Raw genomic sequence first — 15,829 nt, 5'->3', positions numbered from 1 at the left:
GCCAAGTCATGCTCACGTGGAGAATGCGGGCATCAACCCCGCTACCTCTCGCATGCTAAGCAAGTGCTCTACCATTTGAGCTAATTCCCCTTGCCAGACATGACTGCGGCACTCGACCTGTTGGCCTAGGGGTGCTATTTTCGCTATGGCGCGTGATGTTCAAATCCCGGACCAGCCCATTTTCAGATTTGCCACTTGATGCAACAGTGCTAGTACAAACCTTAGCCGAACAGCTTGCACCCACGTGGTGGTTAGCTCAGTTGGTTAGAGCGTGGTGCTAATAACGCCAAGGTCGCGTGTTCGGTCCCCCTACGGTTTCTGCTGCTTGTTGTGAATTTTCATGGAATTTCCGTGCAGCAAGGGTGAGTCTGGGCCGAAATAGCTCAGTTGGGAGAGCGTTAGACTGAAGATCTAAAGGTCCCTGGTTCGATCCCGGGTTTCGGCATTGCAAGCCCCTTTCTGAGAGCTGTTTTTCCTATATGGCCCAAGCAGAGTGACCTTTTCTCCGTGACCCAGTGGGCCAGGTTCCCAACATCAAAAGGGTTCTGTGGTGTAATGGTTAGCTCTCTGGACTCTGAATCCAGTGACCCGAGTTCAAGTCTCGGTGGGACCTGTCGGACTTTTGGGCTTTCCAAGCAAAACCGTGTCAGGCGGGCCAATGTTCGTTTCCCCAATACGACCCCCCACCATTTTTCAACCAGAGCGCTCACACTGTAAACTAAATATGAGGTAATTTAAGCCACATTAGCACTTCATTCTTTTGACAGTCACATTGGGCCAACAGTATACGAGGTGTCAAATTTCAGTAAATACAAGTACAATTCAACAAAACAAGTTAAGCATCTATTAAACCTTAAAATGAACAAAAAATCTACGCTTAGGCCAAAGAACAGGCCACGTCAAATGCACGGCTCATGTGTACAGCCCAAAGGAAACACACAGGTCATGTTTACAATCTTAAAATAAAATGTAATAATAACTTACCAGAAATGACGGGAAGACAAATGGACGTTGAAAGAAAATGTTTCCCATACTAAATTGCAACTAAACACCCTTGGAATTTAAACCTCCAGCTGCTTGTGAATGAATATACGTATGGAAACATTTCATGTGTGTGCTCAGTTGCCAAACTGAAGAACTGCTGGCTTAGTGTGGAAGTAGCTGCTGGACGTAGTGGAAGCTGCAGCGTGTCATCCGCGAAGTTGCACTGCTCTCACATACATACCAAAAGATGCAGGACAAGACAACACAGCTGGAAACAACTGCTGCTGAGCTTGGACTCAAAATAAATGGGCCAAAAACCAAAATCATGCGGATAAACAACAAAAACATGAATACCATAAAACTCGCAGGCCACTCTCTGGAAGAGGTCGAAAAATTTACCTACCTGGGAAGTGTGATAGCTGTGGATGGTGGGTCAGAAGAAGACGTAACGACGAGAATCGTAAAAGCTAGAGCAGCATTCAACATACTAATCAAGATCTGGAAAACAAAAAATATCTCTCTCAGGACAAAGCTAAAAATCTTCAACTCCAATGTTAAATCCGTACTGTTGTACGGATCAGAAACATGGAAGAACAATACTACCATCATTAGTAAGCTGCAGACATTCATGAACCACTGCCTAAGACGTATCCTTGGGATCTTCTGGCCAAACACAATTAACAACATCAAGCTTTGGGAACTCACCAACCAGGAATCAATAGAAATACAGATAAAAATGAGAAAGTGGATCTGGATTGGGCATACAATGAGAAGAAACAAAATGGCAATAACCAAACAGGCACTGACATGGAACCCACAAGGCAAACGAGGAAGAGGTCGTCCCAAGAACACCTGGAGGAGAAGCACAGAGCAAGAGATTAAGAAGGAGGGGCTGACGTGGCAACTGCTTGAAAAGATGGCCCAAGACAGGCGGGGATGGAGGCAATTCATCAATGGCCTATGTTTCGAAGGGAATGTAAAGGCTTAAAGAAAAAGAAGACGAACGTTGATGTACACTTATTCCAATTTGAGAAGCAACTAAATGATCTCAGAAAGTTAAGCTTGTGCTCGGTCTTGCTTTGCGAATAAAATATACATATGGGATACTTTTGTGTGTATGTTCAGGTGCCATACTGAAGACAGAGGCTAGGACAAGTTGGCAAAATACATGAGCAAGACCTATCAAAGCCCTTTTCTGCATGTGTGAGCCGCAAACGCTACCACAGGGAGTGCACGCCTACTGTGATGGCCCGGTGAGTCGCGTCAAAGAAATGAGCACCAAATCACACTCACGTGAAGAATGCGGGCATCGATCACGCTACCTCTCGCATGCTGAGCTAATTCAACTTAAGGAAGCCAGGTGACTGCTTTGACTTGTGGAAGCCGGCTGCGTAGTGGTGAAAATACGTATCCCAGAGGTTCTGCTGGAGCACCTCGGCAGCTTGGCTCGTTGGTCTAGGGGTATGATTCTCGCTTAGGGTGCGAGAGGTCCCGGGTTCAAATCCCGGACGAGCCCTTCTTTATACTCGTTGCTTAAAGGCAGGACAGAAATGTCCATGACAAACGGCAACGGTAGCCCTCATATCTCTTAACAGTGACAAAAGGCCTACAGGGTGCCACATTTCAAATAATTTCAAAGAAAATGCAACAGAACAAATCACACGCCTAAAATCTTTCATGCACAACATATGACAACCTCAGTTAGAATTTCTTTCAATGTGTTTTTATTTCTCTTTGGCCAGGCAAGACAAGATTGAAATTTCTGTTTGTCCACACGTATTTTTCAAATTGATTTTCAGATGTCTACTTGAGTGGAAAGTATGCATTTTTGACCTTAACCGAAGTTAACTGTGTTCCTGTGTCTCGATTTGTGCAGCTTTGCAAAAGGTTGCGGCTTGCCGGAAAACATGTGCTGACAAAAATGTGTACATTGAATGCATGTTGCCTTGGATGAAAGCTTCTGACAAATGCACAAATATCAACACAACGAAGAGATAGCGTAATAATCACAAGGCTCTGTATCCGCATTGAAGGCCTATCTCTGGGTTTAGGTGGCCTCCCTGATGTACCATTTGTATCTCCATATATCCCTGATGGCCCCAGTCTGGCGATCTGCCTGCCAGCCAGTTCCTCTAGGTGAGGTGTTCCTTGATGGCCCCAGTCTTTGTCTAAGCCAACAAAGATGCACATTGTTTGGTGTAGGCCGCCAGGTTGAACACCCTGGAAGTCCGGTATTCTGTCACATTCTGCTAGCTATCAGATTGTGCTACCTTTGCTTTGGTGTGTCCAGAACCCTGGAAAACAACCACGCTATTTGTACTACTCCCTCCTAGCCAGGAAAGGTGCACCATACTGGCCACTGGGCTTCAGTAGGTACCCTGAGGTGCCTGGAGCTATGAGACTAAAATGTAGCTAGGGATGCATGGTGTCCAATTTGGTGTCAGATGATTAATCAGAACTTTTTCTCAATCTAAAATCAAAACTTGGAAAATGCAACCATTATATGGCTTCTTAGATGTCACTTGATGTGTCAACATGCTTTCATTTGCAAGAGTCTTCTAGGATAGAGTGAATGGTGAGTGATATTCCAGAGCCACTTGGCATTTCTGACACTTCTTCATTAGTGTCATTGGCAATTCTTCACTAATGTCCCCTGCAGCGGTTGATGTGCAACTTTGCCATCATGCAAATCGAAGACATGGCTTTTTGAGTAACTGCCCACTGTGGTGACCGCTGGTTAGGAACGCAAATTTAAGAAAATACATCAACATTTACGCCAAGGTGTGTTGTAAATTTCAAGCATTTAGCATATACTACTATTGACAAGTACTCATTTTGACACTCTCCCACAATGAGAAAACACATTTCAAGAAATTAAATGAAAGGAAAGTGAAAAACATAGCTCATGTGAACAATCTCAAAATGAAATGCAGTAAGAACTAAACATAACCTGTGGACCAATCATTCCAATTTGAATGGCGACTAAATGCTCTCCGGAGGAAAAGTTTGTGCTCCCTGTTGCCTCGTGGCAAAATTTGCATATGGGAGACTGTCCTGTGTATTTCAGTTGCCATGCTGAAAACCGACACTAGGAGAAGTTGGGTTTTTGCTGCAAAATTTGCGAGCTCGACCAAACAGGCCCTTTGCTGCTTGTGCGAGTCTTAGATGCTCCCATGGGGAGCGCAAGCACACTGAGACGGCACAGTCTGTTAGATCAGTAAAACAAACAGGCCGAGTCATGCTCACGTGGAGAATGCGGGCATCGATCCCGCTACCTCTCGCATGCTAAGCGAGCGCTCTACGATTTGAGCTAATTCCCCTTGCCAGACACGACCGCGGCACTCGACTCGTTGGCCTAGGGGTGTTATTTTCGCTATGGGCGCGTGATGTTCAAATCCCGGACCAGCCCGTTTTCAGATTTGCCACTTGATGCAACAGCACTAGCACAACCCTTGGCCGAACAGCTTGCACCCAAGTGGCCGGTTAGCTCAGTTGGTTAGAGCGTGGTGCTAATAACGCCAAGGTCGCGGGTTCGATCCCCGTACGGGCCATGAGATGTTCTCTGCCGCTTTCTGCTGCTTGTTGTGAATTTTGATGGAATTTCCGTGCAGTAAGCGGGAGATTGGCCGAAATAGCTCAGTTGGGAGAGCGTTAGACTGAAGATCTAAAGGTCCCTGGTTCGATCCCGGGTTTCGGCATTGCAAGCCCCTTTCTGAGAGCTATTTTTCCTATATGGCCCAAGCAGAGTGACCTTTTCTCCGTGACCCAGTGGGCCAGGTTCCCAACATCAAAAGGGTTCCATGGTGTAATGGTTAACACTCTGGACTTTGAATCCAGCAACCCGAGTTCAAGTCTCGGTGGGACCTGTCAGACTTTTGGGCTTTCCAAGCAAAACCGTGTCAGGCGGGCCAATGTTTGTTCCCCCCAATACGACCCCCCGCCATTTTTCAACCAGAGCGCTCACACTGTAAACTAAATATGAGGTAATTTAAGCCACATTAGCACTTCATTCTTTTGACAGTCACATTGGGCCAACAGTATACAAGGTGTCAAATTTCAGTAAATACAAGTACAATTCAACAAAACAAGTTAAGCATGTATTAAACCTTAAAATGAACAAAAAAATCTACGCTTAGGCCAAAGAACAGGCCACGTCAAATACACGGCTCATGTGTACAGGCCAAAGGAAACACACAGGTCATGTTTACAATCTTAAAGTAAAATGTTATAATAAACTTACCAGAAATGACGGGAAGACAAATGGACGTTAAAAGAAAATGTTTCCCATACTAAATTGAAACTAAACACCCTTGGAATTTAAACCTCCAGCTGCTTGTGAATGAATATACGTATGGAAGCATTTCATGTGTGTGCTCAGTTGCCAAACTGAAGAACTGCTGGCTAAGTGTGGAAGTAGCTGCTGGACGTAGTGGAAGCTGCAGCGCTCGGCTCGTTGGTCTAGGGGTATGATTCTCGCTTCGGGTGCGAGAGGTCCCGGGTTCAAATCCCGGACGAGCCCGACTTTCAGTGTTCTTACGCAGCCAGACTCCAGTAGTGACCTGTACAGAATAGGGATGCCTGCGAGCAACCATAGAAGTGCATTTAAACCTATCGATTTTCGACCGGAGTACGAACGTTGATGTACACTTATTCCAATTTGAGAAGCAACTAAATGATCTCAGAAAGTTAAGCTTGTGCTCGGTCTTGCTTTGCGAATAAAATATACATATGGGATACTTTTGTGTGTATGTTCAGGTGCCATACTGAAGACAGAGGCTAGGACAAGTTGGCAAAATACATGAGCAAGACCTATCAAAGCCCTTTTCTGCATGTGTGAGCCGCAAACGCTACCACAGGGAGTGCACGCCTACTGTGATGGCCCGGTGAGTCGCGTCAAAGAAATGAGCACCAAATCACACTCACGTGAAGAATGCGGGCATCGATCACGCTACCTCTCGCATGCTGAGCTAATTCAACTTAAGGAAGCCAGGTGACTGCTTTGGCTTGTGGAAGCCGGCTGCGTAGTGGTGAAAATACGTATCCGGGAGGTTCTGCTGGAGCGCCTCGGCAGCTTGGCTCGTTGGTCTAGGGGTATGATTCTCGCTTAGGGTGCGAGAGGTCCCGGGTTCAAATCCCGGACGAGCCCTTCCTTAGACTCGTTGCTTAAAGGCAGGACAGAAATGTCCATGACAAACGGCAACGGTAGCCCTCATATCTCTTAACAGTGACAAAAGGCCTACAGGGTGCCACATTTCAAATAATTTCAAAGAAAATGCAACAGAACAAATCACACGCCTAAAATCTTTCATGCACAACATATGACAACCTCAGTTAGAATTTCTTTCAATGTGTTTTTATTTCTCTTTGGCCAGGCAAGACAAGATTGAAATTTCTGTTTGTCCACACGTATTTTTCAAATTGATTTTCAGATGTCTACTTGAGTGGAAAGTATGCATTTTTGACCTTAACCGAAGTTAACTGTGTTCCTGTGTCTCGATTTGTGCAGCTTTGCAAAAGGTTGCGGCTTGCCGGAAAACATGTGCTGACAAAAATGTGTACATTGAATGCATGTTGCCTTGGATGAAAGCTTCTGACAAATGCACAAATATCAACACAACGAAGAGATAGCGTAATAATCACAAGGCTCTGTATCCGCATTGAAGGCCTATCTCTGGGTTTAGGTGGCCTCCCTGATGTACCATTTGTATCTCCATATATCCCTGATGGCCCCAGTCTGGCGATCTGCCTGCCAGCCAGTTCCTCTAGGTGAGGTGTTCCTTGATGGCCCCAGTCTTTGTCTAAGCCAACAAAGATGCACATTGTTTGGTGTAGGCCGCCAGGTTGAACACCCTGGAAGTCCGGTATTCTGTCACATTCTGCTAGCTATCAGATTGTGCTACCTTTGCTTTGGTGTGTCCAGAACCCTGGAAAACAACCACGCTATTTGTACTACTCCCTCCTTGCCAGGAAAGGTGCACCATACTGGCCACTGGGCTTCAGTAGGTACCCTGAGGTGCCTGGAGCTATGAGACTAAAATGTAGCTAGGGATGCATGGTGTCCAATTTGGTGTCAGATGATTAATCAGAACTTTTTCTCAATCTAAAATCAAAACTTGGAAAATGCAACCATTATATGGCTTCTTAGATGTCACTTGATGTGTCAACATGCTTTCATTTGCAAGAGTCTTCTAGGATAGAGTGAATGGTGAGTGATATTCCAGAGCCACTTGGCATTTCTGACACTTCTTCATTAGTGTCATTGGCAATTCTTCACTAATGTCCCCTGCAGCGGTTGATGTGCAACTTTGCCATCATGCAAATCGAAGACATGGCTTTTTGAGTAACTGCCCACTGTGGTGACCGCTGGTTAGGAACGCAAATTTAAGAAAATACATCAACATTTACGCCAAGGTGTGTTGTAAATTTCAAGCATTTAGCATATACTACTATTGACAAGTACTCATTTTGACACTCTCCCACAATGAGAAAACACATTTCAAGAAATTAAATGAAAGGAAAGTGAAAAACATAGCTCATGTGAACAATCTCAAAATGAAATGCAGTAAGAACTAAACATAACCTGTGGACCAATCATTCCAATTTGAATGGCGACTAAATGCTCTCCGGAGGAAAAGTTTGTGCTCCCTGTTGCCTCGTGGCAAAATTTGCATATGGGAGACTGTCCTGTGTATTTCAGTTGCCATGCTGAAAACCGACACTAGGAGAAGTTGGGTTTTTGCTGCAAAATTTGCGAGCTCGACCAAACAGGCCCTTTGCTGCTTGTGCGAGTCTTAGATGCTCCCATGGGGAGCGCAAGCACACTGAGACGGCACAGTCTGTTAGATCAGTAAAACAAACAGGCCGAGTCATGCTCACGTGGAGAATGCGGGCATCGATCCCGCTACCTCTCGCATGCTAAGCGAGCGCTCTACGATTTGAGCTAATTCCCCTTGCCAGACACGACCGCGGCACTCGACTCGTTGGCCTAGGGGTGTTATTTTCGCTATGGGCGCGTGATGTTCAAATCCCGGACCAGCCCGTTTTCAGATTTGCCACTTGATGCAACAGCACTAGCACAACCCTTGGCCGAACAGCTTGCACCCAAGTGGCCGGTTAGCTCAGTTGGTTAGAGCGTGGTGCTAATAACGCCAAGGTCGCGGGTTCGATCCCCGTACGGGCCATGAGATGTTCTCTGCCGCTTTCTGCTGCTTGTTGTGAATTTTGATGGAATTTCCGTGCAGTAAGCGGGAGATTGGCCGAAATAGCTCAGTTGGGAGAGCGTTAGACTGAAGATCTAAAGGTCCCTGGTTCGATCCCGGGTTTCGGCATTGCAAGCCCCTTTCTGAGAGCTATTTTTCCTATATGGCCCAAGCAGAGTGACCTTTTCTCCGTGACCCAGTGGGCCAGGTTCCCAACATCAAAAGGGTTCCATGGTGTAATGGTTAGCACTCTGGACTTTGAATCCAGCAACCCGAGTTCAAGTCTCGGTGGGACCTGTCAGACTTTTGGGCTTTCCAAGCAAAACCGTGTCAGGCGGGCCAATGTTTGTTCCCCCCAATACGACCCCCCGCCATTTTTCAACCAGAGCGCTCACACTGTAAACTAAATATGAGGTAATTTAAGCCACATTAGCACTTCATTCTTTTGACAGTCACATTGGGCCAACAGTATACAAGGTGTCAAATTTCAGTAAATACAAGTACAATTCAACAAAACAAGTTAAGCATGTATTAAACCTTAAAATGAACAAAAAAATCTACGCTTAGGCCAAAGAACAGGCCACGTCAAATACACGGCTCATGTGTACAGGCCAAAGGAAACACACAGGTCATGTTTACAATCTTAAAGTAAAATGTTATAATAAACTTACCAGAAATGACGGGAAGACAAATGGACGTTAAAAGAAAATGTTTCCCATACTAAATTGCAACTAAACACCCTTGGAATTTAAACCTCCAGCTGCTTGTGAATGAATATACGTATGGAAGCATTTCATGTGTGTGCTCAGTTGCCAAACTGAAGAACTGCTGGCTAAGTGTGGAAGTAGCTGCTGGACGTAGTGGAAGCTGCAGCGCTCGGCTCGTTGGTCTAGGGGTATGATTCTCGCTTCGGGTGCGAGAGGTCCCGGGTTCAAATCCCGGACGAGCCCGACTTTCAGTGTTCTTACGCAGCCAGACTCCAGTAGTGACCTGTACAGAATAGGGATGCCTGCGAGCAACCATAGAAGTGCATTTAAACCTATCGATTTTCGACAGGAGTACGAACGTTGATGTACACTTATTCCAATTTGAGAAGCAACTAAATGATCTCAGAAAGTTAAGCTTGTGCTCGGTCTTGCTTTGCGAATAAAATATACATATGGGATACTTTTGTGTGTATGTTCAGGTGCCATACTGAAGACAGAGGCTAGGACAAGTTGGCAAAATACATGAGCAAGACCTATCAAAGCCCTTTTCTGCATGTGTGAGCCGCAAACGCTACCACAGGGAGTGCATGCCTACTGTGATGGCCCGGTGAGTCGCGTCAAAGAAATGAGCACCAAATCACACTCACGTGAAGAATGCGGGCATCGATCACGCTACCTCTCGCATGCTGAGCTAATTCAACTTAAGGAAGCCAGGTGACTGCTTTGGCTTGTGGAAGCCGGCTGCGTAGTGGTGAAAATACGTATCCCGGAGGTTCTGCTGGAGCGCCTCGGCAGCTTGGCTCGTTGGTCTAAAAAAGGCCTACAGGGTGCCACATTTCAAATAATTTCAAAGAAAATGCAACAGAACAAATCACACGCCTAAAATCTTTCATGCACAACATATGACAACCTCAGTTAGAATTTCTTTCAATGTGTTTTTATTTCTCTTTGGCCAGGCAAGACAAGATTGAAATTTCTGTTTGTCCACACGTATTTTTCAAATTGATTTTCAGATGTCTACTTGAGTGGAAAGTATGCATTTTTGACCTTAACCGAAGTTAACTGTGTTCCTGTGTCTCGATTTGTGCAGCTTTGCAAAAGGTTGCGGCTTGCCGGAAAACATGTGCTGACAAAAATGTGTACATTGAATGCATGTTGCCTTGGATGAAAGCTTCTGACAAATGCACAAATATCAACACAACGAAGAGATAGCGTAATAATCACAAGGCTCTGTATCCGCATTGAAGGCCTATCTCTGGGTTTAGGTGGCCTCCCTGATGTACCATTTGTATCTCCATATATCCCTGATGGCCCCAGTCTGGCGATCTGCCTGCCAGCCAGTTCCTCTAGGTGAGGTGTTCCTTGATGGCCCCAGTCTTTGTCTAAGCCAACAAAGATGCACATTGTTTGGTGTAGGCCGCCAGGTTGAACACCCTGGAAGTCCGGTATTCTGTCACATTCTGCTAGCTATCAGATTGTGCTACCTTTGCTTTGGTGTGTCCAGAACCCTGGAAAACAACCACGCTATTTGTACTACTCCCTCCTTGCCAGGAAAGGTGCACCATACTGGCCACTGGGCTTCAGTAGGTACCCTGAGGTGCCTGGAGCTATGAGACTAAAATGTAGCTAGGGATGCATGGTGTCCAATTTGGTGTCAGATGATTAATCAGAACTTTTTCTCAATCTAAAATCAAAACTTGGAAAATGCAACCATTATATGGCTTCTTAGATGTCACTTGATGTGTCAACATGCTTTCATTTGCAAGAGTCTTCTAGGATAGAGTGAATGGTGAGTGATATTCCAGAGCCACTTGGCATTTCTGACACTTCTTCATTAGTGTCATTGGCAATTCTTCACTAATGTCCCCTGCAGCGGTTGATGTGCAACTTTGCCATCATGCAAATCAAAGACATGGCTTTTTGAGTAACTGCCCACTGTGGTGACCGCTGGTTAGGAACGCAAATTTAAGAAAATACATCAACATTTACGCCAAGGTGTGTTGTAAATTTCAAGCATTTAGCATATACTACTATTGACAAGTACTCATTTTGACACTCTCCCACAATGAGAAAACACATTTCAAGAAATTAAATGAAAGGAAAGTGAAAAACATAGCTCATGTGAACAATCTCAAAATGAAATGCAGTAAGAACTAAACATAACCTGTGGACCAATCATTCCAATTTGAATGGCGACTAAATGCTCTCCGGAGGAAAAGTTTGTGCTCCCTGTTGCCTCGTGGCAAAATTTGCATATGGGAGACTGTCCTGTGTATTTCAGTTGCCATGCTGAAAACCGACACTAGGAGAAGTTGGGTTTTTGCTGCAAAATTTGCGAGCTCGACCAAACAGGCCCTTTGCTGCTTGTGCGAGTCTTAGATGCTCCCATGGGGAGCGCAAGCACACTGAGACGGCACAGTCTGTTAGATCAGTAAAACAAACAGGCCGAGTCATGCTCACGTGGAGAATGCGGGCATCGATCCCGCTACCTCTCGCATGCTAAGCGAGCGCTCTACGATTTGAGCTAATTCCCCTTGCCAGACATGACCGCGGCACTCGACTCGTTGGCCTAGGGGTGTTATTTTCGCTATGGGCGCGTGATGTTCAAATCCCGGACCAGCCCGTTTTCAGATTTGCCACTTGATGCAACAGCACTAGCACAACCCTTGGCCGAACAGCTTGCACCCAAGTGGCCGGTTAGCTCAGATGGTTAGAGCGTGGTGCTAATAACGCCAAGGTCGCGGGTTCGATCCCCGTACGGGCCATGAGATGTTCTCTGCCGCTTTCTGCTGCTTGTTGTGAATTTTGATGGAATTTCCGTGCAGTAAGCGGGAGATTGGCCGAAATAGCTCAGTTGGGAGAGCGTTAGACTGAAGATCTAAAGGTCCCTGGTTCGATCCCGGGTTTCGGCATTGCAAGCCCCTTTCTGAGAGCTATTTTTCCTATATGGCCCAAGCAGAGTGACCTTTTCTCCGTGACCCAGTGGGCCAGGTTCCCAACATCAAAAGGGTTCCATGGTGTAATGGTTAGCACTCTGGACTTTGAATCCAGCAACCCGAGTTCAAGTCTCGGTGGGACCTGTCAGACTTTTGGGCTTTCCAAGCAAAACCGTGTCAGGCGGGCCAATGTTTGTTCCCCCCAATACGACCCCCCGCCATTTTTCAACCAGAGCGCTCACACTGTAAACTAAATATGAGGTAATTTAAGCCACATTAGCACTTCATTCTTTTGACAGTCACATTGGGCCAACAGTATACAAGGTGTCAAATTTCAGTAAATACAAGTACAATTCAACAAAACAAGTTAAGCATGTATTAAACCTTAAAATGAACAAAAAAATCTACGCTTAGGCCAAAGAACAGGCCACGTCAAATACACGGCTCATGTGTACAGGCCAAAGGAAACACACAGGTCATGTTTACAATCTTAAAGTAAAATGTTATAATAAACTTACCAGAAATGACGGGAAGACAAATGGACGTTAAAAGAAAATGTTTCCCATACTAAATTGAAACTAAACACCCTTGGAATTTAAACCTCCAGCTGCTTGTGAATGAATATACGTATGGAAGCATTTCATGTGTGTGCTCAGTTGCCAAACTGAAGAACTGCTGGCTAAGTGTGGAAGTAGCTGCTGGACGTAGTGGAAGCTGCAGCGCTCGGCTCGTTGGTCTAGGGCAGTGTTTCCCAGTCCTGGTCCTCGAGCACCCCCTACCAAGGGGTTTTGGATGTCTCCTTGTTTGGGACACCTGATTCGGCTAATCAGCCTCCTTCCAAAATGGTAAACATGTCTCCCTAACAAGCTGATGAGTTAAATCAGGTGTGTTAAATAAGGAGACACCTAAAACTTTTTGGGAGGGGGTGCTCGAGGACCAGGTTTGGGAAACACTGGTCTAGGGGTATGATTCTCGCTTCGGGTGCGAGAGGTCCCGGGTTCAAATCCCGGACGAGCCCGACTTTCAGTGTTCTTACGCAGCCAGACTCCAGTAGTGACCTGTACAGAATAGGGATGCCTGCGAGCAACCATAGAAGTGCATTTAAACCTATCGATTTTCGACAGGAGTACGAACGTTGATGTACACTTATTCCAATTTGAGAAGCAACTAAATGATCTCAGAAAGTTAAGCTTGTGCTCGGTCTTGCTTTGCGAATAAAATATACATATGGGATACTTTTGTGTGTATGTTCAGGTGCCATACTGAAGACAGAGGCTAGGACAAGTTGGCAAAATACATGAGCAAGACCTATCAAAGCCCTTTTCTGCATGTGTGAGCCGCAAACGCTACCACAGGGAGTGCACGCCTACTGTGATGGCCCGGTGAGTCGCGTCAAAGAAATGAGCACCAAATCACACTCACGTGAAGAATGCGGGCATCGATCACGCTACCTCTCGCATGCTGAGCTAATTCAACTTAAGGAAGCCAGGTGACTGCTTTGGCTTGTGGAAGCCGGCTGCGTAGTGGTGAAAATACGTATCCCGGAGGTTCTGCTGGAGCGCCTCGGCAGCTTGGCTCGTTGGTCTAGGGGTATGATTCTCGCTTAGGGTGCGAGAGGTCCCGGGTTCAAATCCTGGACGAGCCCTTCCTTAGACTCGTTGCTTAAAGGCAGGACAGAAATGTCCATGACAAACGGCAACGGTAGCCCTCATATCTCTTAACAGTGACAAAAGGCCTACAGGGTGCCACATTTCAAATAATTTCAAAGAAAATGCAACAGAACAAATCACACGCCTAAAATCTTTCATGCACAACATATGACAACCTCAGTTAGAATTTCTTTCAATGTGTTTTTATTTCTCTTTGGCCAGGCAAGACAAGATTGAAATTTCTGTTTGTCCACACGTATTTTTCAAATTGATTTTCAGATGTCTACTTGAGTGGAAAGTATGCATTTTTGACCTTAACCGAAGTTAACTGTGTTCCTGTGTCTCGATTTGTGCAGCTTTGCAAAAGGTTGCGGCTTGCCGGAAAACATGTGCTGACAAAAATGTGTACATTGAATGCATGTTGCCTTGGATGAAAGCTTCTGACAAATGCACAAATATCAACACAACGAAGAGATAGCGTAATAATCACAAGGCTCTGTATCCGCATTGAAGGCCTATCTCTGGGTTTAGGTGGCCTCCCTGATGTACCATTTGTATCTCCATATATCCCTGATGGCCCCAGTCTGGCGATCTGCCTGCCAGCCAGTTCCTCTAGGTGAGGTGTTCCTTGATGGCCCCAGTCTTTGTCTAAGCCAACAAAGATGCACATTGTTTGGTGTAGGCCGCCAGGTTGAACACCCTGGAAGTCCGGTATTCTGTCACATTCTGCTAGCTATCAGATTGTGCTACCTTTGCTTTGGTGTGTCCAGAACCCTGGAAAACAACCACGCTATTTGTACTACTCCCTCCTTGCCAGGAAAGGTGCACCATACTGGCCACTGGGCTTCAGTAGGTACCCTGAGGTGCCTGGAGCTATGAGACTAAAATGTAGCTAGGGATGCATGGTGTCCAATTTGGTGTCAGATGATTAATCAGAACTTTTTCTCAATCTAAAATCAAAACTTGGAAAATGCAACCATTATATGGCTTCTTAGATGTCACTTGATGTGTCAACATGCTTTCATTTGCAAGAGTCTTCTAGGATAGAGTGAATGGTGAGTGATATTCCAGAGCCACTTGGCATTTCTGACACTTCTTCATTAGTGTCATTGGCAATTCTTCACTAATGTCCCCTGCAGCGGTTGATGTGCAACTTTGCCATCATGCAAATCGAAGACATGGCTTTTTGAGTAACTGCCCACTGTGGTGACCGCTGGTTAGGAACGCAAATTTAAGAAAATACATCAACATTTACGCCAAGGTGTGTTGTAAATTTCAAGCATTTAGCATATACTACTATTGACAAGTACTCATTTTGACACTCTCCCACAATGAGAAAACACATTTCAAGAAATTAAATGAAAGGAAAGTGAAAAACATAGCTCATGTGAACAATCTCAAAATGAAATGCAGTAAGAACTAAACATAACCTGTGGACCAATCATTCCAATTTGAATGGCGACTAAATGCTCTCCGGAGGAAAAGTTTGTGCTCCCTGTTGCCTCGTGGCAAAATTTGCATATGGGAGACTGTCCTGTGTATTTCAGTTGCCATGCTGAAAACCGACACTAGGAGAAGTTGGGTTTTTGCTGCAAAATTTGCGAGCTCGACCAAACAGGCCCTTTGCTGCTTGTGCGAGTCTTAGATGCTCCCATGGGGAGCGCAAGCACACTGAGACGGCACAGTCTGTTAGATCAGTAAAACAAACAGGCCGAGTCATGCTCACGTGGAGAATGCGGGCATCGATCCCGCTACCTCTCGCATGCTAAGCGAGCGCTCTACCATTTGAGCTAATTCCCCTTGCCAGACACGACCGCGGCACTCGACTCGTTGGCCTAGGGGTGTTATTTTCGCTATGGGCGCGTGATGTTCAAATCCCGGACCAGCCCGTTTTCAGATTTGCCACTTGATGCAACAGCACTAGCACAACCCTTGGCCGAACAGCTTGCACGCAAGTGGCCGGTTAGCTCAGTTGGTTAGAGCGTGGTGCTAATAACGCCAAGGTCGCGGGTTCGATCCCCGTACGGGCCATGAGATGTTCTCTGCCGCTTTCTGCTGCTTGTTGTGAATTTTGATGGAATTTCCGTGCAGTAAGCGGAAGATTGGCCGAAATAGCTCAGTTGGGAGAGCGTTAGACTGAAGATCTAAAGGTCCCTGGTTCGATCCCGGGTTTCGGCATTGCAAGTCCCTTTCTGAGAGCTATTTTTCCTATATGGCCCAAGCAGAGTGACCTTTTCTCCGTGACCCAGTGGGCCAGGTTCCCAACATCAAAAGGGTTCCATGGTGTAATGGTTAGCACTCTGGACTCTGAATCCAGCGACCCGAGTTCAAGTCTCGGTGGGACCTGTCGGACT

At 45.8% G+C, this 15,829-nt stretch overlaps 20 non-coding genes across 20 annotated transcripts; 19 read left to right on the top strand and 1 right to left on the bottom strand.

Annotated features, from left to right (window-relative positions):
• Positions 1-372: 372 nt before the first annotated feature.
• Positions 373-445, top strand: trnaf-gaa (transfer RNA phenylalanine (anticodon GAA)). Its single transcript has one exon. It is a non-coding gene; the product is annotated as a tRNA-Phe (tRNA).
• Positions 446-541: 96 nt separating this feature from the next.
• trnaq-cug (transfer RNA glutamine (anticodon CUG)) lies at positions 542-613 on the top strand. Its single transcript has one exon. It is a non-coding gene; the product is annotated as a tRNA-Gln (tRNA).
• Positions 614-2,428: 1,815 nt separating this feature from the next.
• trnap-agg (transfer RNA proline (anticodon AGG)) lies at positions 2,429-2,500 on the top strand. The gene has a single exon. It is a non-coding gene; the product is annotated as a tRNA-Pro (tRNA).
• Positions 2,501-4,461: 1,961 nt separating this feature from the next.
• On the top strand, positions 4,462-4,535 carry trnai-aau (transfer RNA isoleucine (anticodon AAU)). Its single transcript has one exon. It is a non-coding gene; the product is annotated as a tRNA-Ile (tRNA).
• Positions 4,536-4,609: 74 nt separating this feature from the next.
• On the top strand, positions 4,610-4,682 carry trnaf-gaa (transfer RNA phenylalanine (anticodon GAA)). The gene has a single exon. It is a non-coding gene; the product is annotated as a tRNA-Phe (tRNA).
• Positions 4,683-4,778: 96 nt separating this feature from the next.
• trnaq-uug (transfer RNA glutamine (anticodon UUG)) lies at positions 4,779-4,850 on the top strand. Its single transcript has one exon. It is a non-coding gene; the product is annotated as a tRNA-Gln (tRNA).
• A 581-nt stretch (positions 4,851-5,431) lies between these two features.
• Positions 5,432-5,503, top strand: trnap-cgg (transfer RNA proline (anticodon CGG)). Its single transcript has one exon. It is a non-coding gene; the product is annotated as a tRNA-Pro (tRNA).
• Positions 5,504-6,058: 555 nt separating this feature from the next.
• On the top strand, positions 6,059-6,130 carry trnap-agg (transfer RNA proline (anticodon AGG)). Its single transcript has one exon. It is a non-coding gene; the product is annotated as a tRNA-Pro (tRNA).
• Positions 6,131-8,091: 1,961 nt separating this feature from the next.
• Positions 8,092-8,165, top strand: trnai-aau (transfer RNA isoleucine (anticodon AAU)). The gene has a single exon. It is a non-coding gene; the product is annotated as a tRNA-Ile (tRNA).
• Positions 8,166-8,239: 74 nt separating this feature from the next.
• trnaf-gaa (transfer RNA phenylalanine (anticodon GAA)) lies at positions 8,240-8,312 on the top strand. The gene has a single exon. It is a non-coding gene; the product is annotated as a tRNA-Phe (tRNA).
• Positions 8,313-8,408: 96 nt separating this feature from the next.
• On the top strand, positions 8,409-8,480 carry trnaq-uug (transfer RNA glutamine (anticodon UUG)). The gene has a single exon. It is a non-coding gene; the product is annotated as a tRNA-Gln (tRNA).
• A 581-nt stretch (positions 8,481-9,061) lies between these two features.
• trnap-cgg (transfer RNA proline (anticodon CGG)) lies at positions 9,062-9,133 on the top strand. Its single transcript has one exon. It is a non-coding gene; the product is annotated as a tRNA-Pro (tRNA).
• A 2,448-nt stretch (positions 9,134-11,581) lies between these two features.
• On the top strand, positions 11,582-11,655 carry trnai-aau (transfer RNA isoleucine (anticodon AAU)). The gene has a single exon. It is a non-coding gene; the product is annotated as a tRNA-Ile (tRNA).
• Positions 11,656-11,729: 74 nt separating this feature from the next.
• Positions 11,730-11,802, top strand: trnaf-gaa (transfer RNA phenylalanine (anticodon GAA)). The gene has a single exon. It is a non-coding gene; the product is annotated as a tRNA-Phe (tRNA).
• Positions 11,803-11,898: 96 nt separating this feature from the next.
• On the top strand, positions 11,899-11,970 carry trnaq-uug (transfer RNA glutamine (anticodon UUG)). Its single transcript has one exon. It is a non-coding gene; the product is annotated as a tRNA-Gln (tRNA).
• A 1,429-nt stretch (positions 11,971-13,399) lies between these two features.
• Positions 13,400-13,471, top strand: trnap-agg (transfer RNA proline (anticodon AGG)). The gene has a single exon. It is a non-coding gene; the product is annotated as a tRNA-Pro (tRNA).
• Positions 13,472-15,202: 1,731 nt separating this feature from the next.
• On the bottom strand, positions 15,203-15,275 carry trnaa-agc (transfer RNA alanine (anticodon AGC)). The gene has a single exon. It is a non-coding gene; the product is annotated as a tRNA-Ala (tRNA).
• Positions 15,276-15,432: 157 nt separating this feature from the next.
• Positions 15,433-15,506, top strand: trnai-aau (transfer RNA isoleucine (anticodon AAU)). Its single transcript has one exon. It is a non-coding gene; the product is annotated as a tRNA-Ile (tRNA).
• Positions 15,507-15,580: 74 nt separating this feature from the next.
• Positions 15,581-15,653, top strand: trnaf-gaa (transfer RNA phenylalanine (anticodon GAA)). Its single transcript has one exon. It is a non-coding gene; the product is annotated as a tRNA-Phe (tRNA).
• A 96-nt stretch (positions 15,654-15,749) lies between these two features.
• On the top strand, positions 15,750-15,821 carry trnaq-cug (transfer RNA glutamine (anticodon CUG)). The gene has a single exon. It is a non-coding gene; the product is annotated as a tRNA-Gln (tRNA).
• The last annotated feature ends 8 nt before the right edge of the window (positions 15,822-15,829 follow it).

This window comes from Misgurnus anguillicaudatus, chromosome 22 (assembly GCF_027580225.2).
Source record: "Misgurnus anguillicaudatus chromosome 22, ASM2758022v2, whole genome shotgun sequence".
Lineage (NCBI taxonomy): Eukaryota > Metazoa > Chordata > Actinopteri > Cypriniformes > Cobitidae > Misgurnus > Misgurnus anguillicaudatus.
Note: the sequence above shows the minus strand (reverse complement) of the source record. Positions and strands in the feature narration are given on the sequence as shown.